The sequence below is a fragment of the Eretmochelys imbricata genome, chromosome 5 (assembly GCF_965152235.1).
Source record: "Eretmochelys imbricata isolate rEreImb1 chromosome 5, rEreImb1.hap1, whole genome shotgun sequence".
NCBI classification, from domain to species: Eukaryota; Metazoa; Chordata; order Testudines; family Cheloniidae; genus Eretmochelys; species Eretmochelys imbricata.
In genome coordinates, this window is record NC_135576.1 from 38,441,768 (window position 1) to 38,468,181 (window position 26,414).

Below are 26,414 nucleotides of genomic sequence, written 5' to 3' on the forward strand. Positions count from 1 at the left end.
AGAGCAGTCACAGTGGAGCACTCTGGGATAGCTCCCGGAGGCCAATACCGTCGGATTGTGTCCACAGTACCCCAAATTCGACCCGGCAAGGCTGATTTAAGCACTAATCCACTTGTCAGGGGGGAGGAAGGAAATCGATTTTAAGAGCCCTTTAAGTCGAAATAAAGGGCTTCATCGTGTGGACGGGTGCAGGTTTACATCGATTTAACGCTGCTAAATTTGACCTAAAGTCCTAGAGTAGACCAGGGCTAAGTAAACATCAGAGAAAATACTGAGTATTCACACAGTAGCCTTGTTATTTTAATTGCTTGTTATGTATTTTCATTAAAAAAAGGGATAGAGAATAAGACGGAGAATATCTTATTGCCCTTATATAAATCCCTGGTATGCCCACATCTTGAATACTGTGTACAGATGCGGTCCCCTCATCTCAAAAGATATACTGGCATTAGAAAAGATTCAGAAAAGGGCAACTAAAATGATTAGGGGGTTGGAACGGGTCCCATATGAGGAGATATTAAGGAGGATGGGACTTTTCAGCTTGGAAAAGAGGAGACTAAGGGGGGAAAATGATAGAGGTATATAAAATCACGAGTGGTGTGGAGAAAGTGAATAAGGAAAAATTATTTACTTGTTCCCATAATATAAGAACTAGGGACCACCAAATGAAATTAATGGGTAGCAGGTTTAAGACAAATAAAAGGAAGTTCTTCTTTACTCAGCGCACAATCTGTGGAACTCCTTGCTTGAGGAGGTTGTGAAGGCTAGAACTATAACAGGGTTTAAAAGAGACCTGGATAAATTCATGGAGGTTAAGTCCATTAATGGCTATTAGCCAGGATGGGTAAGGAATGGTGTCCCTAGCCTCTGTTTGTCAGAGGGCGGAGATGGATGGCAGGAGAGAGATCACTTGATCATTACCTGTTAGGTTCACTCCCTCTGGGGCACCTGGCATTGGCCACTGTTGGTAGACGGGATACTGGGCTGGATGGACCTTTCGTCTAACCCAGTATGGCCGTTCTTATTGATTTAAAACACAGTTCAGCTATACTCACATCACACAAATACCATAGTATATTGATATACTGAGTTCCATTCATTCCAACACATTCTGGCACCCTTCCTTTTTGGTTGGCAAGCATCCTGGTGCCCAGATATCAAAGGGTGCAAAAGATTCTTTCAGCAAAATTTAGCCACCTACTAAACTCTGAGTGTTATGCTGATAGCTCTGACGTTGTCTCTAGCTCTGTTATGTTGTTCAGTTGCAGACAGCCTGTCTGAGCCAGCTTGTTCTCCTAGACTCCGTTTTCCCTCTGTCTTTAATCAAACAAATTTCTGCATTTTAGCTACTCAAATACTAAAAGTGTGTTGTCACTTTTGGATTTGAAAAGGCTTATTTCTCTCTAGCAGTTTATCATTTGTTCTCTTTTGCAGAAAATACACGTCTGCCTTCCACACATCATCTGGTTAATGCATCCCTTGCACACAGGTTCTCTAGATGAATCAATAATAATTCCATAGCTAGAAAGTGTATAATGAAAATGGCACAATTTAAAACCATCCATGTAATTAAATATTTCTTAATAAGATGCCCAGAGATGAATAAAACTAGCCTCTCATTCAAAGGTAGAATTTTCAGGAGTATTTATATTTAACAGGAAGATCCCAATTTCAGACCAGTGTGACAATAGCTCAGCCATGTGGTTATATAGAAAAACAACAAGCATGACAGATCAGAAGGAGTAGCTGGAATTGCAGCTCCTTAATTATGAATCACAATGTTCAAGCTATTTCCACCAAAAGTTGGTTGCACTGTTGGACAAGCATAAACCACCAGAATTACCTGCGCTCATAAACTGTTCAGATTTCTGCATTTATGCTGAAACTCCAAAAGGAGAAGTGAAAGCAATGCTGATTGGCCTCTCCAGGTAAACTGAAGTAGTAAATAGGCATTGGTTTTCTGGGAAGGAGTAACAGGTCAAGGAAAGAGTCAAAGAAAAACTGAATACAATTAAAAAGAAAAAAGCAAGAGCTGTTACAAAACTTCATACACTTAGTAAAATATAGTTGATATAGTAAAAATAGAAACTTGTCATACACCAAAAGTTTTTTGCATTTTTTAAACAAATTTATATTTAATGAAGTTTGCTATATTTCTAGGCATTCAGATACTACAGAAAAGAATGCTATAGAAATGCTTACGACTTCCCCCTTTATCGTTTTTTATGAGTTAGAAAGCATAATAAGTCTCTTCTTTTTCACAGGCCAAAGCATTACACAACATACAGAAAAAATAGCTACACACATTTTTAAACGTTAGCATCTTTCATGTTCCATGTTACACAGAAAACAAGTCTATTAGATAGAACTAAAACCCTCAGTGTTCTGTAATACTAAAAATTATACCTGAACTTAGTCACGCTGCAATATCCAGGCATAAACGAACTATACACGAAAGCAAAAGTAAGGCTCCACGGGACTAGAAGCCAGGTCTGTGGAGCCTGGGATGGCTGACATTGGCACATCACCCCCCACATGATAGCAAAGCTAAATCCAAGGAGCACTGTGGCCATTAGGCACCACAGGGTCTACAGTGGCAACACCCTGCAGCCCTCTGATTGGCCAAGTGCACTATATAACCCTAGAGTGTGCACTCAGGTAGTTGTCTGGGGAACCACACAGACTTTTCTGGTCTGAGGCCACTGTAGGCTGCGCCTTGATTCCAGTCTGACCTCAGCCTGACTCCAACCCTGACTTTTGCCTCCTGATTCCAGCCTTGTATTATCTCTGGTCTCCAACCCCAGCCTGACTCTGACTCTTGCTTATTAGTTCCAGCTCCAGCAGTTACTCTGATCTTTGCCCACTGACTACTGTCTTGTGGCCATCCTTGACTTGTGGACACCAACTCAGCTCTGACTGCTGGGGCAGACTGCCTATGCTGTGGTCCCTTACAGCAAGTAGACTCATATTCCAATGTTTTTTGGGGGGTTTTTTTTTGGGGGGGGGGAGGGGGATGATGGGATGGGAGTAAGAGTGGTCAGAAGTGCTAATAAAGGCCATGGACTCTAAATCAGTGGAATTCCACATGACTCACCTTCTACACCATCATTTCCTCACTCATACATTTTGGTTTTTACCAAGTTAATTTGGTGTTTGTCAAACCTACTGGATTAACAGCCCTGGAATCTGAAACCTTCTATTTATCCACCCATTGAAGACCTAATTTAAATAAGCAACGTTCCTCAAACTCAGGAACTCTAATCAGGTTGCAGCATATGAATTATTAGAGCTAGGGGAATTTTTTCAGCCAAAAAGGCAGTTTTGGAGTGACCAAAACTACTTGTTAATTTGGCTTATAGTTTTGGCTGAATTTTTTTAAAAAAAAAAGGGGGGGGGAGTTAAAAAGTCTAAATAGTTTCAAAATATCATTTAATTTAGTCATTTCACTTTAAAACATTTTGATATAACATTCAAAACACTTCAATCAGAATGACATTTTTCATTTCACCAAGAAAAACAAATTAATTTAGGTTCAAAACAAATATTTTGGAGGTTTTTCCACTACAGCCACTGAACCAAACAAACAAGTTATTCTCATAAGAACATAAGAATGGCCATACTGGGTCAGACCAAAGGTCCATCCAGCCCAGTATCCTGTCTATCAACAGTGGCCAATGCCAGGTGCCCCAGAGGGAGTGAACCTAACAGGTAATAATGTAGTGATCTCTGTCCTGCCATCCATCTCCACCCTCTGACAAACAGAGGCTAGGGACACCATTCCTTACCCATCCTGGCTAATAGCCATTAATGGACTTAACCTCCATGAATTTAGGGTTGGGGGAGTCAGGGGATGGGGGGGTTGGATAGGGGGTGGGGACCTGGGGGCAGTCAGGAGACAAGGAGCGGGGGCTGGGGGGGGTTGGATGTGTCGGCGATTCTGAGGGGGGCAGTCAGGGGGCAGGAAGTGGGAGGGGGCGGATGGGGGGGTCCAGGCTGTTTGGGGAGGCACAGCCTCCCCTACCCAGCCCTCCATAAAGTATTGCAACCCCGATGTGGCCCTCAGGCCAAAAAGTTTGCCCACCCCTGGTTTATACCCTTCACTGCCCCAAAAGGTCTTTTTACATTTTAAGGGGGGGCTGGTAGGTCAGTTGGCGTCGGTTTTGTTGTTGCTTTAACATTCTGACTGAAGCCTTATACATTCCTGCATATCTAATCTTGATTTTTATCCTATTATCCCATGCCCAGTGATGAACTGCTCCAGTGTCTTGTTCATCCACTTTTCCCTGAAAGCCATGCTGATACCAACAAAGGCCTATCTGTGTGTGTTTACATATACTTTCCACATTGTCATTTTTGCACACATTAGACCCTTAATCCTCTATCAATCAATAGGTTTGGCTTTACTCAAAATACAAATAAAAAAAAAACATACTTTTGTAAAAAGAAAAGGAGTACTTGTGGCACCTTAGAGACTAACCAATTTATTTGAGCATGAGCTTTCGTGAGCTACAGCTCACTTCATCAGATGCATACTGTGGAAACTGCAGAAGACATTATATACACAGAGACCATGAAACAATACCTCCTCCCACCCCACTCTCCTGCTGGTAATAGCTTATCTAAAGTGATCATCAAGTTGGGCCATTTCCAGCACAAATCCAGGTTTTCTCACCCTCCGCCCCCACACACACAAACTCACTCTCCTACTGGTAATAGCCCATCCAAAGTGACCACTCTCTTTAAAAGGTGTATGATAATCAAGGTGGGCCATTTCCAGCACAAATCCAGGTTTTCTCACCCCCCCAACCCCAAAAACCATCCACAGCCTCAGAAACAACTCTGACATCGTAATCAAAACGGCTGACAAAGGAGGTGCTGTTGTCATCATGAATAGGTCGGAATATGAACAAGAGGCTGCTTGGCAGCTCTCCAACACCACTTTCTACAAGCCATTACCCTATGATCCCACTGAGAGTTACCAAAAGCAACTACAGCATTTGCTCAAGAAACTTCCTGAAAAAGCACAAGATCAAATCTGCACAGACACACCCCTGGAACCCCGACCTGGGATATTCTATCTACTACCCAAGATCCATAAACCTGGAAATCCTGGGCACCCCATCATCTCAGGCATTGGCACCCGACAGCAGGATTGTCTGGCTATGTAGACTCCCTCCTCAGGCCCTACGCTACCAGCACTCCCAGCTACCTTCGAGACACCACTGACTTTCTGAGGAAACTACAATCCATAGGTGATCTTCCTGATAACACCATCTTGGCCACTATGGATGTAGAAGCCCTCTACACCAACATTCCACACAAAGATGGACTACAAGCCGTCAAGAACACTATCCCCGATAGTGTCACGGCTAACCTGGTGGCTGAACTTTGTGACTTTGTCCTTACCCATAACTATTTTACATTTGGGGACAATGTACACCTTCAGATCAGCGGCACTGCTATGGGTACCCGCATGGCCCCACAGTATGCCAACATTTTTATGGCTGACTTAGAACAACGCTTCCTCAGCTCTCGGCCCCTAACGCCCCTACTCTACTTGCACTATGGAAAAGAAGCCCTTGAGGAATTCCACCATGATTTCAACAATTTCCATCCCACCATCAACCTCAGCCTGGTCCAGTCCACACAAGAGATCCACTTCCTGGACACTACAGTGCTAATAAACGATGGTCACATAAACACCATCCTATACCGGAAACCTACTGACCGCTATTCCTACCTACATGCCTCCGGCTTTCACCCTGACCACACCACACGATCCATCGTCTACAGCCAAGCTCTGCAGTACAACCGCATTTGCTCCAACCCCCCAGACAGAGACAAACACCTACAAGATCTCTGTCAAGCATTCTTACAACTACAATACCCACCTGCGGAAGTGAAGAAACAGATTGATAGAGCCAGAAGAGTTCTCAGAAGTCACCTACTACAGGACAGGCCTAACAAAGAAAATAACAGAACACCACTAGCCGTCACCTTCAGCCCCCAACTAAAACCCCTCCAACGCATTATTAAGGATCTACAACCTATCCTGAAGGATGACCCAACACTCTCACAAATCTTGGGAGACAGGCCAGTCCTTGCCTACAGACAGCCCCACAACCTGAAGCAAATACTCACCAACAACCACATACCACACAACAGAACCACTAACCCAGGAATCTATCCTTGCAACAAAGCCCGCTGCCAACTGTGCCCACATATCTATTCAGGGGACACCATCAAAGGGCCTAATAACATCAGCCACACTATCAGAGGCTCGTTCACCTGCACATCCACCAATGCGATATATGCCATCATGTGCCAGCAATGCCCCTCTGCCATGTACATTGGTCAAACTGGACAATCTCTACGTAAAAGAATAAATGGACACAAATCAGATGTCAAGAATTATAACATTCATAAACCAGTCGGAGAATACTTCAATCTCTCTGGTCACGCAATCACAGACATGAAGGTCGCTATCTTACAACAAAAAAACTTCAAATCCAGACTCCAGCGAGAAACTGCTGAATTGGAATTCATTTGCAAATTGGATACTATTAATTTAGGCTTAAATAGAGACTGGGAGTGGCTAAGTCATTATGCAACGTAGCCTATTTCCCCTTGTTTTTTTCTACCCCCCTCCGCCCCGCCCCCCCCCCCGACGTTCTGGTTAAACTTGGATTTATGCTGGAAATGGCCCACCTTGATTATCATGCACATTGTAAGGAGAGTGGTCAGTTTGGATGAGCTATTGCCAGCAGGAGAGTGAGTTTGTGGGTGTATGGGGGTGGGGGGGTGAGAAAACCTGGATTTGTGCTGGAAATGGCCCACCTTGATTATCATGCACATTGTAGGGAGAGTGGTCGCTTTGGATGAGCTATTACCAGCAGGAGAGTGAGTTTGTGTGTGTGGTTTTTGGAGGGGGGTGGGGGGTGAGAAAACCTGGATTTGTGCTGGAAATGGCCCACCTTGATTATCATACACATTTTAAAGAGAGTGATCACTTTGGATGGGCTATTACCAGCAGGAGAGTGAGTTTGGGGGGGGCGGGGGGGACGGAGGGTGAGAAAACCTGGATTTGTGCTGGAAATGGCCCAACTTGATGATCACTTTAGATAAGCTATTACCAGCAGGAGAGTGGGGTGAGAGGAGGTATTGTTTCATGGTCTCTGTGTATATAATGTCTTCTGCAGTTTCCACAGTATGCATCCGATGAAGTGAGCTGTAGCTCACGAAAGCTCATGCTCAGATAAATTGGTTAGTCTCTAAGGTGCCACAAGTACTCCTTTTCTTTTTGCGAATACAGACTAACACAGCTGTTACTCTGAAACCATACTTTTGTATGCTCCAAAGTCTCTATTCCATCTCAGTCACAGATTTGACTGCAGGCAACAAAAGGCATTAGACAGTTATAGTATTGTAGAGACCTGCACAAAGTAATGTTTCTTTGTATTTAACAATTATCTCATATTTCCCAGGCCAGCTCAATGCAAATGTAAGTCAATTTAAATGCACTGTGCATGGTCAATTTACATTTCCCTGTAAGTATGCAAACAACAAAGGATTAGACTCCATAAGTGGATATGTACTAGAGCAAATTAATGGCTTGTTTTGGTAGCACTATAAACCCTACACCATTGCAATGCTAAGCTCAGTGACTTCAGGACTGTTACACCTCATCCTAGCAAAGATTGAAGTTCAAAGGGGTGACCTGGTCTCTAGGGGGAAAAGGCAGTTTAGCTAATGCAAACACCTCTGCTCAGCTGCAGGAGCATACTACAAGCTAAGATAACTGGAGGCCAGTCTGGGATTTAAAGCAAAAATATTCATCCTAAATTCTAGTGGGTAAGAGTACAATAAAAAAATATTTGGCCAGAGCTAGGGCCGGTTGAAATGTGAGAATTTTCCTAAAATTTTCAAACACATTTTTCTAGTCAAATTAAATGGAACTGAAACAAAAATCATTCACTTTTTGATGCCCCCTCCCATGAGCTGTGGTAGTGATGCCCAACACAGGGGACCTGGAGCCCTGAAAAGACACTGACCTAAATCCCAAAGAATGCTTAAGAGTGTTGAGGATACTGAGGCAGCGAATGACGTACAGATATTTATTGTTCTGCCCAGATCTGTACTGTCCAAAGACTGGTTTTAGAACACCTTCTGTAAAGTCTGTGTTTATTTGCTTCAATTATCACATGTCCCGGAGAGCAGAAACTTTAAACCAGAGTGCCCACACAATGAGAAGTGCTGGGAAAGAGTGTGCTTAAGCTACTGGAATGTGTAAGGGATATATAGAACAGATAATGCCTTGAATGATTAATAATTGCTGATTCCTTCTGGCCCTCAAAAATTAAAAATGCTATCCACCTCTGTTTATCCAAGAATAGGATCCTCCTAAGAAGTTAAGACCATAAGAAAATGGTTCATATCATCTGAGATATTTTGTCTAAGGACCCAAAGATCAGCCAAAGTTGGGAGTTCCTCTCCCCAAGAATATAAACTTAATCACCTAGTCAAGAATCTCTCAAATTGCATATGGATAAAACCTCTTCCTCCCTCCAAATATAGCTAAAAAGAACTCCAAGTTACCAAGTCTGGGTCATACCCCGCTTTCCTATGCAAAGTGTCTCATTGAACATTGTGACTAAATTCAGAGATGAGTGGGGAAGCTGCAAGCTAAGCAAATCAGAAATTACTGGCTGTAAGACTGATGGTCAAATTAGGCAAACTACCTGTTACCCCAAGAAATCCAAGCCATGTTTTCTCCCCAAATAATAAACTATTCATTGTTTTCCTTGTAAATCAAGTATGACATGTATAATCATTCACCCCAAGTTAGAAAACATTTGTTTGCCTTGTGAGTCTAATCTATATCCTTTTATATGTTCATAATGTCCCTTGTTCTATTGTAAGTCTTAAATAATGAGAAATTCTGATGTACAATCAAAGAATATACGGAATATGTCCTCCAAATTTAGAAGGGATGTTGTTGGTTTTCATTGTAAAGAACTGTTAGCTCTAGAAGTAATAGGAATTTTCTGACACAAGGAAGAAGGAATGTTAAAAGATATAAACCAGATTATAACTTTGGAAAATTGCTTAAAAGGGAGATCCTGACTGACCGTAGGGGCTAATAATGAAATACAATCCTTGAAATGAATCAAACATGAAATGAATCAAACATAAAATGCCTCCAATAAGAAAAGAACTGAAGAAATTTATTATACACTAATGCCATCTGCCGGATACAAATGGAAGCAGCAGAGAAACGGAGAGCTGAAATCCGAGCATTCACCTGGGGTAACTTGTCCAATAGAAATCAGAGGCTGGCCCTCTCCAAGGAGTTCTGAAATGACGGTGGATAAAACTGTGGCCTCCGTATGCTCAGTCAGGAGAGTTGACTGAACCCAACAAAAAGCTGCAGAATCCTAAGTGCAACCAATGCCTGGCCCAGTTATATGGAAAGGACTCTCCCGCATTCCAGGGTTAAGAGGATAGGAACAAGTGGTGAGATTTCATTTCACAGATTTCACATCTATTTCTTTAATATAGATAACTGTAGATTATCTTGCTAAGTCTCTCTAGTGAGACCTCACATAACCATATTTTAGTTATTAACTCCTTTATAAATCCAAACAAATTGGTCTAAGAGTTTGAAACAATAACTTTAAGCAATTGCTTTTGATAATCCAGACTTGTCCCTTTCGGACCAATCCATTCAAACATTGGTAACCACAGCCTTAAAGACAAGTGCATCTTTGGAAGCATGATAAGTGTGTTAGGCACCAAAGAACTGAGGATAGATGAGCATGAGTAAATGTAATAAGAAATCTTGGTACCTTGCATTATTCCTTGGTATAACTGCTGAATCTTAGCTCTAATTTCTGATGACTGTTTGTAAGACTGCATTATGCACATAGTACAGGCCTAGAACATTGGTTGTGTCTACACTTGAGTGGTGATCTGCTAATTGTGTACTCATGTGGTTCCGGGTGAATAAGAAATTGTTCAATTGTTAATAATAAGCAAGTGTCCTGATCTGAGAAATACTGTCCAAGTTAAAAATTGATCTGGAAAGAACCACCATTAAAATAAGTAAGCTTGAGCTTCCTGGCTCAATATAAAAGGTTTATCCTATTAGATTCCATTCTATATTGGCTATAACATTTATCCAAATTGGCAAAACTAGTTTGTTATATCCTGGATATTTTGTGTATCCAATAAAAGAGGAGAAGATAGAAACTGATGAAGTACAGGTAGTGTGACAAAGTCAGACCTGACAGCTATGAGAGAGTGGTGGATGGCAAGTTTATCAGTCCTAGAACCATGAAGGCCCTTTTCCTCATGAGCTGAAAAGAGATTACCTCATGTTAATTAGAGACACCTGAGTTCAATTAAGCACTGTCCCTGATCTTTCAGAAACTCTCTTTTGGTGGCGGGGGGAGGGGTAGGGGTAGGAGAGAAAAGAAACAAGCTGCAGCAGGGTTAAGGGCAGCAGAGAGAAAAGGCTTCTCCTAGGTGAAAGACTGTTCTCATCCCTCCAGGGGAAACAATCAAGTTTATTTCTGGTTTCAGAGTAACAGCCGTGTTAGTCTGTATTCGCAAAAAGAAAAGGAGTACTTGTGGCACCTTAGAAACTAACCAATTTATTTGAGCATGAGCTTTCGTGAGCTACAGCTCACTTCATCGGATGCAAGTTTATTTCTGTTTGGGGAAGAGCTGGTAACCAGAAACCAGCATAATAAGGCAACGCCCAGGGAGGAGGAAAGGAAACGTATTTCTTTTGTGTTGTGGATTTTCTTTTTTGCATAAGAGAACTACTCAGGTCTACGCTGAGGATCACCTTGTAAATATGGAAAAAATAAACCAAAGCAAAGAATTAAAAACCTCCAGACTAGAACTGACTTACTCCAGCTCCCCGTGCTTCTCCCTCTGCCCCCCACCCCAGGACAAATGGCGAGGCTGATGAGGCAAATGAAGTGCCTTGCCAAAGCAGAAACTGAAGAGAAATAGTCATATTTAAAAGAGTCCCATTCAATTACATCACATAAAAGCAGACAACTAAATACTGACAAATTTTATAAGTGCTTGTATATAAATGATAGCAGTTTAAATACTAACATGGGTGAACTTGAGTGCCTGGTATTAAATTATTAAATTGATAAAATAAGCATTGATTATCGTTGTTCCACCAAGTTTCTGCAATGGGATACTGGTAATACCAGGGTACAAAATAGATAGGCATGACAGAGTAAGATGCAATAGTGGGGGAGTGACACTACATATGAAAGAAAGTAGAGTCCAATTCTTAAATTAATCAAACTATACCATAGAATCTCTATGGATATTTTTCAAGCCTGGAATTTCTAAGAGTATAGCAGGAGCAATATGTTACCAACCACCTGATCAGGCTGGTGATATTGATTGTGAAATGCTCAGGAAGATTAGAGAGGCTACAAAAACAAAAAATCCAATAATAATGGGAGATTTCGACTATCCCAATACTGACTGGGTACATGTCATCTCAGAACGGAAAGCAGAGAAAAAATGTCTAGACACCATGAATAATTGCTGTTTTGGAATAGCTAGCCCTGGAACCACAAAGGGAGAGGCAATTCTTGATTTAGTCCTAAGTGAAGCACAGGATCTGGTCCAAGAGGTGAATATAGCTGAACACTCAGAAAGAGAGATCATAGCATAATTAAATTTAACATCCTTATAGGGGTGAAATACCAAAGATGCATTGGTATTTAACTTCCAAAAGGGGGAAACAAAAATAAGGAAGCTAGTTAAATGAAGAGAAACAATCACCAGGGTGAAATGCCTGCAAGCTGCATGGAAACCATTTAAAAACACCAGAACCTCAAACTAAATGCATACCCCCAAATTTCAAAAATAAAATAAAAACAGTAAGAGGACCCAAAAAAATGCCACCATGGCTAAACAGCAGAGTAAAAGAGGCAGTTAAAGACAAAAAGACATCCTTTCAAAATTGGAAGTCAAATCCTACTGAGGAAAATAGAAAGAAACAAAGTCTGGCCAGTCAAGTGTAAAAGTATAAGTAGGCAGGCCAAAAAACATTTTGAAGAGCAACTAGCAAGACACACAAAAACGAACAGTAAGAATTTCTTTAAGTTCATCAGAAGCAGGAAGCCTGCCAAACAATCAGTGGGGCCACTGAACGATCAAGGTGCTAACGCAGCACTCAAGGAAAACAAGGCCATTGTGGAGAAACTAAATTAATTCTTTGCATTGGTCTACACCAGTGTTTTTCAAAGTTCGGGTCGCGGCCCAGTATTGGGTCGTGGCATGTAAGGCCCTGGGTCACCTTGCTCAGCACCCAGGAACCCTAATAGCTCTGGTCAGCACTGCCGACCAGGATGTTAGAAGGAGGGATAGCTCAGTGGTTTGAGCATTGGCCTGCTAAACCCAGGGTTGTGAGTTCAATCCTTGAGGGGGCCATTTAGGGATCTGGGGCAAAAATTGGGGACTGGTCCTGCTTTGAGCAGGGGGTTGGACTAGATGACCTCCTGAGGTCCCTTCCAACTCTGATATTCTATGATTCTAAGTCCCATCAACGGTGATGCCCAGCTAAGGCAGGCTAGTGCCTATCTGTTCAGACACCACACTGTGCCCCAGAAGCAGCCACCAACAGGTCCAGAGTCTAGGCAGGGGAGCCAAGAGGCTCCATGCACTGCCCGTGCCCCGAGCATCGGTTCCACACTCCCATTAGCCGGTTCCCAGCCAATGGGAGCTGGGGGGGGGGGGGCAGGGCAGTGCCTGCGGGCAAGAGCCACGCACCTCTGCCTAGGAGATGGACCTACTGCTGGCTGCTTCCGGGGTGCAGTGCATTCTGCAGTGCCAGGACAGATGGGAAGCCTGCCTCTGCACCCTGACTGCGCCACTGACCGGGAGCCCCGGAGGTAAGTCCTCACCCAAACCTCATGCCCCAATCCCCTGCCGCAGCCCTGAGCCCCCGCAAACCCGGAGCCCCTCCTGCACCCCAAATCCCTCATCTCTGACCCCACCCCAGAGCCTGCAACCCGAGCCCTGACCCCCTCCTGCACTCCAACCCCCTGCCCCAGCCCTGAGTCCCCACACACACCCTGAACCCCTCAATTCCCAGCCCCACCCCGCAACCCTCAACCCTGCACTCCAACCCCTTGCCCCAGCCCTGAGCCTCCCCCAACATGGAGCCCCACCTGCACCCCAAACCCTTCATCCCCAGGCCCCACCCCAGAGCCTGCACCTGCAACCCAGAGCCCTGCCCCCCTCCTGCACCCCAACCCCCTGCCCCAGCCCTGAGCCCCTCCTGTACCCCAAACCTCTCATCCCCAGCCCCACCCCAGAGCCTGTACTCACAGCCCACAGCCCAAAGCCCTGCACCCGTCCCACACCCTAACCCCTCCCAACCTGGAGCCCCTCCTGCACTCCCCCAGAGCCTGCACCCCCAGCCCAGAGCCCTGCCCCAGCCCTGACCCCCCCAAACCTGGAGCCCCTCCTGCACCCCAAACCCCTCATCCCCAGCCCCACCCCAGAGCCTGCACCCCCAGCCCAGAGCCCTGACCCTCTCCCGCACCCTGACTCCTCATTCCAGAACCTTCCCCTCCCTCCAGTGCCTACTGCCTGCCACAGATCAGCTGTTCGCTGTGTCAGGAGGCACTGGGGGGGGAGAAGGGGGGAAGAGTGAGGGCGTGGAGTGAAGGTGCAGCATGTTCGGGGGAGGGGGCGGAACTGGGCATGGAAGGTGCAAGGCAGGGGCAGGAAGAGGTGGGGGTGGGGTCTGGGCGGAGCTGTGGGGAGCACCATCTGGCAGATTAGAAACTTGGCACCTATGGTCTGACTGCCAGAAACTTGGACTGGAAGACAGGGTATTGATCACTTGATAAATGCCCTGTTCTGGTCATTGCTTCTGAATCATCTGGCAATGGCCACTGTCAGACAACAGTATACTGGGATAAATGGACGATTGGCATGACCCACTATGGCCCTTTTTGTGTTCTGCTGCAGCTTTAAAAATTTAACTGGCACCTCAGCAAATTTATAAAAGTTGACCCCCTTTCCCTCATAGAAGTGTATGGGGGGGGTCACTACTTGTCCTGGGGGCAAGAGCAGCTGGGCATTGGGGTCCCACCTTCAGAAAGGGCATCAGACAGAATCCGTGCCCAGAACATTTGCTGGAGAGGCCAGAAACAGTGCTGGAGCATACCCAGCCCCAGCATACCCAGCATCCTAGGCGAAGTTCAAAGCACAATGGCCCCAGCATGTAGGTCCAAACACAGCCACCAGGGGAGCTTGACCAGAGTATAAATTGGTACTCCTAAACCTCAGTGGGGTATTTTTTTAATCAGAGTTTATGACATTCTTTGAAGCTGGAAAGGACTTCATAGCTGCTAACTATAATGGTAAGTGAAGCAGTGCCAGTTACTCTACCTTCTTCATTTGAAGTGATCACATCCAAAGTGAAATCTAGTGTAAAACAAGGGAGGGAGGTAAACCACAAGTTGATAAACCATAGAAAAGTTTAGCTGAAGCGGTGGGAAAATTAACTCTAATACTGCTGTTAAGGAAAAGTTAGCACATGTGACTCCATTTTGGTTTGGGGCCCACCATTGTTTAAATGCCAGCACATTATACACCAGGAGGAGTAATCCTTAGATATTGAATCCCTGTGAAAATCCTCCTCCTTGTCTCCAGCCTGCCTTGTCTCCCAGTATCTGGTTTCTGTCAGTCTTTAACTCCCGGTTTCTTGGCCTTGATGTGAGGCCTCCCATCCTGATAATAAAAGTTACTGATGCATGGCTTTAGGACCATGCTGTGTAATTAACATACTGGTATAGCACGAGGAATGCACCAAGCAGGGATAGGTGGTAGATAAAACAAGGGTTTGTTTATTGGCTAAGGTTTCCGATGCACGAGGGCAACATGCTTTGCTAAAAGGTATATAATCTTTGTATAATCTGCATTCAGGGTCCCCTCCTGGCTAGCAGGGGGGCACCACGCTCGAGCGTAATAAACTTAGTGTCTTTTGGGAACTCTGCAGTTGTGGACTTTGTTTCTGTGCCTCAGCCTAGATTCGAACTGTGCGTGTCCTACCAGGTGTAATTCGTAGCACTGGTGTGCGTGTCCTACCAGGTGTAATTCGTAGCACTTATGTGCGTGTCCTACCAGGTGTAATTCGTAGCACTTATGTGCGTGTCCTACCAGGTGTAATTCGTAGCACTTGTGTGCGTGTCCTACCAGGTGTAATTCGTAGCACTTGTGTGCGTGTCCTACCAGGTGTAATTCGTAACACTGCCAACCCCAGAAGTCATGAATCAGACCCTAAAAAACCATGAGAATTAAAAAAATATATTTTTTTGGCTTAATATGATTTTAGTTATTTATTTTTGGCTAGCTCTGGGGTTTTTTTAAATAACCCTGCTCACCTCCGATCTAAGATAGACAGTCCTGCTACTCCTTTTTTTCAGTTAAAACCCCCAGTAGAAAATGCAAAAAAAAATGCATATATGCTAAAGAAGAGCATTTCCATGATTTTACATTTCTTAGGCTGAGTCATATGGCAACTGTTGTCATAGCAACAGTGTAATGGTCCCAAAAGGAAATAAGTCCTCCTAACAATTTGTAACAAACCTGCCTACCAAAGAGCTTTTACCTTGCTCTGCAGTTTATTCACTTAGTATCTGAAAGTTAGCACCAATTTTAATCTTTTAATGACCAATTTTTTTAGTGTTTTTTCTTAAGAGATGTCGTCAGGAATTTTCCATCAGAATGGTTTTCTGATGGAAAATGCAGTTTCCACAAAATCAAATTTTTCCCTGGAAAAATTCAAGTTTTGCACAAATCTTACAATTTTTGTTGGAAAATTCAAATGAAAATAATTGTTTGGGGTTGATTTGACCCAAAATGTTTAGTTTCAAGTCAGATCAATATTAAACTGCATTTCCTTATCGCGGCCTATTGTCTCATGTAAGTGGTAGTTCGGGTCTCCATTGTCTCCTGTGAGCTGAGTTCCCTGGCTGGATGACATCTCCCATGTTCCAAAGCAATCTTCTCTCTGACATGGCTGCAGGCATATCATGGCAGTAGTAGTCTGGCCAGGGAGCCTGGCCCGTCATGAGTAGAGAGCCTCAGGAACCTGAACTCTGATGCATTGCCTCATGAAGGTTACAATAGGGAAATGCAGTTGTTGAACTGTCTTGAAACAAAGTGTTTTGGGCCAGTTCAAAAAATTAAAATGAAATATTTTGATTTTGGAATGATGAAATGTTTTGTTTCAATCAAAAATAGTGAAATAAAATGTTTAATCATTTTCATATTGAAGTTTTTTGGAACTTTTGTCCACCAAGAGTGGATATTCAACTCTTTGTCCCAAATTGGGATACAGAAAAATACTGAAATATCAGAATTTCCCATGGGATAGGCATTACAGCTTTCATTCAGCTCTGGTCGCTTTTATTTACTTTGACAGCCCATCATTCCCTGACAAAAGCTAGGCTAAACCCTTCAAAAACGTATAATTCCTTTCTACAAGTTGTACTAAAAACTAAATTACATATAACCCCATCAGGAAGAGGACTAAATCGTACAGTTATTTGATTCAATATTTGCAAATTCAGAAGTGAAATCTGATCAGATCACAATTACTACAGCTAGACAAATAATGAAAAAAAACAATATTATGTTAGAAAAATCTCAAATTCATTCAATGTTATTCATCTAATATGTGAGTAAACTATTCACCAAGTCCTAGCAAGATGACTGGTGGTACCCAAAAACCATCATCATAGCATCTTGTCATTGGTGTGGCTGGTCTTCTGGGTAAATTGATCTGAATAAGTTTCAGAGTGGTAGCCATGTTAGTTTGTATCAGCAAAAACAACGAGGAGTCCTTGTGGCACCTTAGAGACTCACTAATTTATTTGGGCATAAGCTTTCGTGGGCCAGAATCCACTTCATCAGATGCATGGAGTGGAAAATACAGGAGCAGGTATAAATATACAGCACATGAAAAGATGGAAGTTTCCATACCATGGGGGGGAGGGTCAGTGCTAATGAGGCCAATTCAATTAGGATGGATGTGCTACATTGATGACACTGTAGTGTCTAGGAAGTGGACGTCTTGCTGACTTACAACAACGCTTCCTCAGCTCTCATCCCCTTACGCCCCAACTCTACTTGTGCTACATTGATGACATCATCATCTGGACCCATGGGAAGGAGGCCCTTGAGGAATTCCACCAAGATTTCAACAATTTCCACATCAGCATCAACCTCAGCCTGGACCAGTCCACACAAGAGGTCCACTTCCTAGACACTACAGTGCTAATAAGTGATGATCACGTAAACACCACCCTATACCGGAAACCTACTGACCGCTGTTCCTACCTACATGCCTCCAGCTTTCATCCAGACCACATCACATGATCCATTGTCTACAGTCAAGCTCTAAGATACAACTGCATTTGCTCCGATCCCTTAGACAAAGACAAAACACCTACAGGATCTCGATCAAACATTCTTAAAACTACAATACCCACCTGGGGAAGTGAAGAAACAGATTGACAGAGCCAGAAGGGTACCCAGAAGTCACCTACTACAAGACAAGCCCAACAAAGAAAGTAACAGAACGCCACTAACCGTCATCTTCAGCCCCAACTAAAACCTCTCCAGCACATCATCAAGGATCTACAACCTATCCTGAAGGACGATCCCTCACTCTCACAGACCTTGGGGGACAGGCCAGTCCTCGCTTACAGACAGCACCCCAACCTGAAGCAAATACTCACGAGCAACCACACATAAAAAAAAACCAACCCAGGAACCAAACCCTGTAACAAACCCCGATGCCAACTCTGTCCAAATATCTATTCACGGGACACCATCATAGGACCTAACCACATCAGCCACACCATCAGGGACTCGTTCACCTGCACATCTACCAATGTGATATATGCCATCATGTGCCAGGAAGACCCCTCTGCCATGTACATTGGCCAAACCGGACAGTCTCTATGCAAAAGAATAAATGGACACAAATCTGACATCAGGAATCATAACATTCAAAAACCAATAGGAGAACACTTCAGTCTCCCTGGTCACTCAATAATGGACCTGAAAGTGGCAATTCTTCAACAAAAAAACTTCAAAAACAGACTCCAGTGTGAAACTGCAGTACTGGAATTAATTTGCAAACTGGATACCATCAGATTAGGCCTGAATAAAGACTGGGAGTGGTTGGGTCATTATAAAACCTAAACCTAATTTCCCCAATACTAATTTCCATCTACTGTTACTCACACCTTCTTGTCAACTGTCTGAAATGGGCCACTCTCATTACCGTTTCAAAAGTTATTTTTCCTCCCTTGGTATCCTGCTGTCAATTGAATTATCTCGTTCGACTGACCTCACACTTGGTAAGGCAAATCACATCTTTTCATGTATTTTATACCTACTCCTGTGTTTTCCGCTCCATGCATCTGATGAAGTTGGTTCTAGCCCACAAAAGCTTATGCCCAAATAAATTTGTTAGTCTCTAAAGTTCCACAAGGATTCCTCGTTGTTTTTGATCTGAATAATTTATTTATTATTTACTTATTTTTATTTGTATTACCATAGCACCTAAGAGTCCCAATCATAGATCAGGATCCCATTTTGCTAGTCACTGTACGAGCAGAGCAAAGACAGTCCCTGTCTCAAAGAATTTACATTCTTTCATGATGTAGAGGAAATCTTGTGACAAGACCTCCCTTGGCTTCCAGTCACATGTCTGCTTCAGTTTCTCACTCTGGTTAACTTAACTGCCTTGACTTGGTGTTCCTCTGGCTCTCAGCACTTTTGGATTGCTGGCATGACTTAGCCCTCCAGCTAAGTTATGTCACAAGAGTCCACCCCTTCCAGAGTTAACAAACAAAAGTCCAGAACAACAAGACAGCCTTTTAGCCCTCCCTGGGCTTTGCAGTTTAGTCCCCCTGTTGACTGAGACAGTGCTAAATCCCAAATAGTCGCTTCTGGATCGTTGCTAGCCCTCCATAGTCTATGTACCCTGTTGTTGCACAGAATGACTAGGACCTTTGCTCTCCACGGGCTCAATCAGTGCTCCTTTTGCTCTCAGCAGAGTTAACCAGTCAGTAACCTGATTGCAAAGGATTTAAGGGAGGAGACTTCCTATCTCCTTTACAGGAAGTCTCCAACCTGACACCCCTAACAACAATTGGTTCTGACACCGGGTCTCCAGCGCACAATCAATGCTATATGGCCTCAGGCCTTTTCCTTCTTGCTGTCATCCCACTCTGGGTCTTTCCCAGTCCTATGCCTCAGACCTTTTGATCTAAAAGCCAGAACAAAGTTACTAAGGACTCAGATTTCAATACTTTCTAGTTTTAGCCTATCCAAAATTACTGTTGACATATTTATCCTTTCAATCCAACTTGGGCTAATATCAAGAAATGCTCAGCTGTCTTTCAAAAAAACAACATGAGGCAAGTCTGGTTCAAGCAGCATCTGAAGTTTTTGGACATGTGTTGTTTTATCCAAACTCATTCACCAAGTCTTAATGTTATTTCTTTATACTGTGCAATTACTTCAAAAACCCTTCTCCCCCTACCCCACAGTTCCTCTCAAATATTATACCCTTATTTTCTCATTGAATTATAGGTAAGCAAATAGAAAAATTACAGGCAGCAACTTTCAGGAGATTTTCATTAAATTCTGTGTTCAGTAACATACGAAGGACAAGTTTGATCACCATGGCACAGAAACAAAATAATAATTCTAAAATGATTTAACACAAACACCTTCTACCCGTTGCTCTCAAAGCACTTTAAAAACAGTAATGAATTTAGCGTAACTTTATATCGGAGAGAAAGAAGTGCTCTCTGTGTCCCATACCCTGGGGTCTAAAGCCTGACTGGGGGGAATCCAGGATGTTGGCAACAAATTGGTGATGAGCCAACATAGCTGCACCAGTTACTAGAAGCTTAGAGAGGAATCATAAGGTATGTCTACACCCATAGGCGCTGACTCTGTGGGTGCTTGGGGCTGGAGCACCCATGGGGAAAAAATAGTGGGTGCTCAGCACCCACTGGTGGCTGCTCCTCCCCCTGCCACCCACCGAGATCAGCTGTTCAGCAGTGTGCAGGAGGGGCTGGGGGGATAGAGGGTGGAGTGAGGGCAGGGCACACTTAGGGGAGAGTGCAAAATGGGGTGAAGAGGCTGGGAAGAAGTGGGGTGGGGCCTTGAGGAAAGGGGTGGAGTGTGGGGCCTGGGACAGAGTGGGGGGTCAAGTACCCCCTGGAAAATTAGGAAGTCAGCACCTCTGTCTCCGCTGCACGCACACGACAGCATATAGAGTAAATACATTGAATGCTCCCATAGCAGGGATATAAATAACAGCATAGATGATAAAGCACTGTGTAAGTGAGTAAAGACACACCAGAACCTGAGGGTATGTTCCCTATACAGTTCTCTACATGCCCAAGTAGGGCCTCTCCCGTTTACTCTGTGTTGTGGTCTGTTGCCTGCATGCTGCCGGTGCCTTTCCCCATCTGAGGAAACATCCCTTTCTTAAGAATCCCCAACTCTACCCACTCTAGTTGCTCTCAGTGATGGCACAGGGAATGCAAGTGACCAAAACCAAGCAGTATCTGAAATTCATAACAATAACCACACCCACAGACACACACACTGAAGGCAGCCTTTAATCACTGCACTGTTAGACTGATCTACATGCAGTTTTTGTACCACTGTACCTGTAACACTTAAAGCAGAACCACCCCCTAGTGTGAATGCAGTTGTACTGGTAAAGTTTATTTCCATAAATCTTTGGAAATAAACCATACCAATATAAATTACTAAATGAATATAGATAAAGCAGTACAAAAACGGTGTGTAGACAAGCCCCTAACAGACAAGCCAAGAGAATGCTTAATTCTACAATATAGATGAAAATGTATCACAATCAAGCAAACCAAGGAGAGGTAACATACAGCCATGATTTTAAATGTTTTGATTGCATTATATAATCCATTTAATCGATTATATATCTTGTTAGAGATGCGACTCAAGCAACAAAGTCTCTGTTTCCTCAAGAATCCTTAGATTGAGCCCTATATTTCTTTATTTACAGAGGTTATACACACTTTATTTTATTTTTATATTCTATTACTTTTTAGCTCTTTTAAAAAATTTTTTTTTTTCTTTTGCAAATCCTTTATTCCAAGTAGGCAACTTTCTTAGGACATTTCTGGTACAGTTTCCAAATAGAGCAGCCTTCTAATCTTGTACCTCCCTTGATTCTTATCGGACACCAATAAGCCCCATGTAGAATGCACACTGGGTTGCCAGACAGAATAGAAAAATCAGTTTATCACTTCTGTGACTGTGAGGTATTTGAAAGTATTTAGCAGAGTGTTGAATCTGTTTATGTGAATTTGCAGTTCTAGTTTCCTAAACAGTTGCTTATGTTCAATCTGTTATATAGCGGTTATTATGTTTTTCTTCTCTCTCTCTCTCTCTCTCTGCAATAGTCAGTCACCCACCGACCCATCATGGCTTCAACTGTGTGTATGTACATGCCCTTTTAGAGGTCTAGAGAGGCCCGGGCCACTTCCAACTTTTGAAGCCCCTAGCCATATGATGATGGCCAAGCTACCAAGCTAGGGCTCAACCAACCAACCAGTTACCTCTTTTAGCTACCATATGAAGATGATAATGAGGAATTCTCACACATAAATAATTCCTTAGTCAACTAGACATAATACTATAAAGACACTAAAATGTAACAATTCTCTACCTTTCAACACCAGCCACTAGTAGTGATTTGTTTATATAATCAGCTGATCTGAGAGGACACATTCATCGCGGTGTAATCTTGTGCCATCAGAACCGGTATATTTTTATTAATATTTATGAACATTTTTAACTCTTTAATATGACAAAATCTATATCATTTAACAAAAAAAATATGTCTTTTACCAGATCACATCTCTTATTTGCTTAAATTTACAGCTCTAAGCTGAGAGTGTGTGTCACATTTTGGTCTGATAGGGATGCATATAAAAACAAGTTGCGAAACTTATCAAATGCCAAAAATTTTTAAAGTGTATAAATTTGAGGCCCCCTTTGAGCTTGAGGCCCAGGCCTAATGGCCCTCCTGGCCCCCCTCTGATTGGCCCTGTGTATGTATCTGTGTTTTTAATCAGAGATTCATGGTATGTCTGCAATAAACAACAATTGGCTAGAACTTTCTATGCATCACAGCAGCAAAACAATCTGACATTTCTTGCAGTCCCAGTGGGGAAGAGGAGTCAGCTACAACTGTGAATACTCCAAACTACTAAACTAACAGCAGTGAGGTGAAACGGCAGGCTATCCTGGAAAAATAGAAACCTTCCACAATGCCATGGAAGGCTGGCCCACAGATAGAGAGAGCCTGGGGCAACATTTTCAAGGAAATGAGATTCCCCCAGAAAAACATATAGTGGCATTACTGAGTGTGATGGGAGGAAAAACAAACAGTTTAGTACACAGTCTGATCACCTCAGAGAAGCCAGCCAAACCTTTAAAGAGGCAGTGCAAATTGTTCAGGAGCGCTTCTCACTCAAGCCCCTGATTATAGCAGAAAGATTCTGGTTTCATAAGCAGAATCAGCTTGAAGGTGAATCTATTTCCTCCTTTGCAACAGAGTTAAAAAGATACCAGAACGCTGTTTTTAAAGATGGGCTTAATAGGACCCTAAGAAATAGATGTACATGTCCACTGCTTAATGAAAGCACACAGAAGAGGCTTTTAACCGAGGAAAAAATCTTAGCTTTAAAATGTGCAGTAGATATTGGAATAGTGATGGAAACTGCAGCAAGGTATGCAATAGAATTGCATACTGGAACTAAAACAGAAGTAGGAATGCGTGAACTATCTGTAACCCAAAGCAAGAGGTGGTCCACCCAGCGGACAGACACATTATCAGTGTGGACAAGTATTCCATGCTCCTCCTGATTGTTGATTTAAGGTCATATCCAAGTGGTTTGTGATACTAAGAGACATAAGGAAGAGACCAGATCAGGATATAGAAAAGGAATATCAATATGCACTCTGTAGACAGAGGAAGTAGTGACACCAGACAATGAGTGGAGTAGTCAACCTGGATATTTTGCTCATATAGCACGAGCAAAAATGACAAGTTAGCAACCTGTTTGACCCTCCAGGTGGCAGGAAAAATGCTCAAAATAGAATTGGACACAGGCTCTGCAGTGTCTGTTATCACACATTCAGAATATGAGAAAAAAATTTAGTATGTCCAACTAAGGGAGAAACCGATGTTACTAAAAACTTAATGGGAGACAGAAGTGCCAATTGGGGTGATGCACGTGAATGTGGAGTATAACAATAAGCAGTGTTTATTAGACTTATGTCATTGAGAACAGGGGGTGGGGGGGTCAACCCTGTGGGGTCATGAATGGTTACATAAGGTTCCTCTAGATTGGAAATCTACAAAGATGCTGCAGACACTTTCAGCAGACTCCACAAAAACACTCAAACAACATCTGGAAGGGATACTAAGTCAGGCACTGGGAGTATTCAACGAAGCCATAAGAACTCTAAAACACATGATGTCTAAAATAATCCTGTGACATTGCACTCTATAGGATTTTATTTAAAAATATGCTAATGAGTGTGAACATAATGTAATTGGAATATGCTTCATGCAAAAGGTCTCTTGTAAGGTATCATTACAAAGCTTATAATCTAATGAGTGTGGTCATCCTATTTGTATAAATGTAACACTCTTGTATTTGAAACTAGAAATATGAAATATAACTCTGAGGTCCATTGTAGTTATGCAAAGTGTGGGCCATTAATGGTGGTGTGGAATCTTAATGGCTCCCATTAACCAGGACAATTACCGGTAGATGACTCTGTTTTACTTGTAAGTTTTCCTGTATACATGTAGGCTGGAAAGTGGGTAATGAAGTCTTACAGTGACATGTGACTATGTCACCTGAACTGGAATCCATCTTTAACCTGCTGCTTTTCCATGGAGAAGAGGGGTGGGAACCCAGAGGGACAAAGGATTCCCGCCTTATGCAAAATATATATACGTGGGTGGAACAGAAAAAAGGAGGCGGCTGTTAGGATATAGATATTCAGGCCTGCCTGTAAAGGCCTGTACTTTAAGAATTTAGGTGTATTCTTATCACTTGGCTAGTTAGAGGTATAAAAGAAAGAATCAAAATCACTGTCTGCCAATGTAAGGTCCTTCTCTTACTGTGACAGTCTGGGGCCCTGTTCTTAGGCTAAGGCCTTTGGCTAAGCAGCAGAGGCAGCCATAAGCTGGGAAGCGAACGGTCACATCCTCACATTCCAAACTAGTCACATTGAAATAAGGTGCTATTGGGCTGTCAGGCACTATCAGGACAGCATTGTATTCCTATCACCTGCAGAGAAAGGGAAGTGCCTAGAAAATGTAAAAGGAAACTTAGTTTGATAGCATCCTGTCTGGCAAGAACTCACTTATCAATAGCTGGGATGTGAAATCCTCACTTCTGTATTGTCTTGCCATTATAGTTCCCACTTTTCTGTTGTTTGTCTGTATAATCTCTGTCTGGTTCTGTGATTGTTCCTGTCTGCTGTATAATTAATTTTGCTGGGTGTAAACTAATTAAGGTGGTGGGATATAATTGGTTACATAATCATGTTACAATATGTTAGGATTGGTTAGTTAAATTTTAGTAGAATGATTGGTTAAGGTATAGCTAAGAATATTACTATATAAATTAGGGGCAAACAGGAAGTAAGTTGGGATTCAGAAATAAGGAAAAGGAACTTGTATTTAAGCTTGCTGGAAGTTCACCCCAATAAACATCGAATTGTTTGCACCTTCGGACTTCGGGTATTGTTGCTCTCTGTTCATGTGAGAAGGACCAGGGAAGTGGGAGAGTGAAGGAATAAGCTCTCTAACATCTTGGTGCCGTGACTCGGATGCATCGCATTGGATAGGTGAGTGGCAGCCTGTAAGTCCCCCTCCCCAACAGTCCGCGCAGCTGCTTGGAGGGGGTATCGCAAACTCTCGTGATGGTAGTTGCGGGTTCTGGCAAGCCAGGATAAAGGATTTTTTGGATAAATGGATAAGGGAGAACCAGGGCCCATACCAGGTACAGGGGTCAACCTGGGATGAGATTAAAAAGGAAATGGAGGAAGTGTTAGGGGACCCAGAGGGATGGGGGGTGGCTGAGGAGCCCACCCTCCTTGGTACATGGGTAGTGGAAGAAGGTCCCTGCCCATGGGGACTGAATGCCTTCCAGGGAAAGGAGGCACTTCAGTCTGCTTGTGAGAGGTTTGAAGTAAGGGCAGCATTATGGGAAGCTGCCAGTAATCTTTCAAGTTTGGTGCTGCTTCAGCAAGGGCTGCTGAAGGGTTGTAAATTAGTTAGGGGTAGTTAAAGATGATTTGGGACAAAAGGGTTTAAAGTCAAAAGCAGAGTTAACAGACTACCTTTAGAGACTGGATCTGAGACTTGGTCCTGGGGGAGTGAAGAAAAAAAATAAAAGTTTCAAAGTGCAACCTGCCTTTCCACACTCTTTTGTTTTTCTGAAGTTTTAATGGAGGGTACTTTGGATACTTATGTGAGATGTCAAGAAGGAAGTTTTTGTTTAATGATAAAACCCAGTTATATAAATGTAACTGTATGTGCAACTCTGTGCAGTCACATTGGATGGAAGCTTGATAATTAAATTTTCCAAGGGGGTCAGGTAGAGTGGCTACTATCACCACTACGCTTCTGTCCCCAGAAGCCTTTACAGCTATTCTGAGGGAAAATGGGCCCTTTTCCCACAGAAATGGTCTATAAGGGGCTGCTGCAGGCAGCAGGCAGAGAGAGAATCTGAGCAAAATTATTTGACTATTGGGTAATGTAATCAAAATCACTAAAGGATGGAAGAGGTTTCTTTTGGAACTTAACTTGGCTGCCCCTAGTTGTGTCTAGTTGTACAAGATGGAAGTGTAATTGGGGTACAGTTGTGTAAAAAAAGAGTAATCACAGTGCAAGGGATGTTAGGCAAAACAGAATTTTGTGTGTGTGCACAGGTAAAAGAAAAGGAAAAGGGGAGGAATGATGGGAACACTGAGCCTTGGGATGGCTCTGGGGGATTAGATTGTTGCTTTGGTGGGTGTGCATGAAAACTCTGTAGGCATAGGGGAGGCAGTTATACCTTGTGTAAAATTAATTTGGCTAATATGATGTTATGGAGGTTAAACTATATGGAAGGAATTTTCATTTTCCCAGGACATGTGCAGTGTATATTGGAAAAGGAGTAAAAGAAATGCAAATAAAACACGGTACTTCATTAAAATCCTAATAGGGCTCCAAAAGGAGCCACAATAGGTTGTGCTTTCTTTTTCAGATGTGTGTG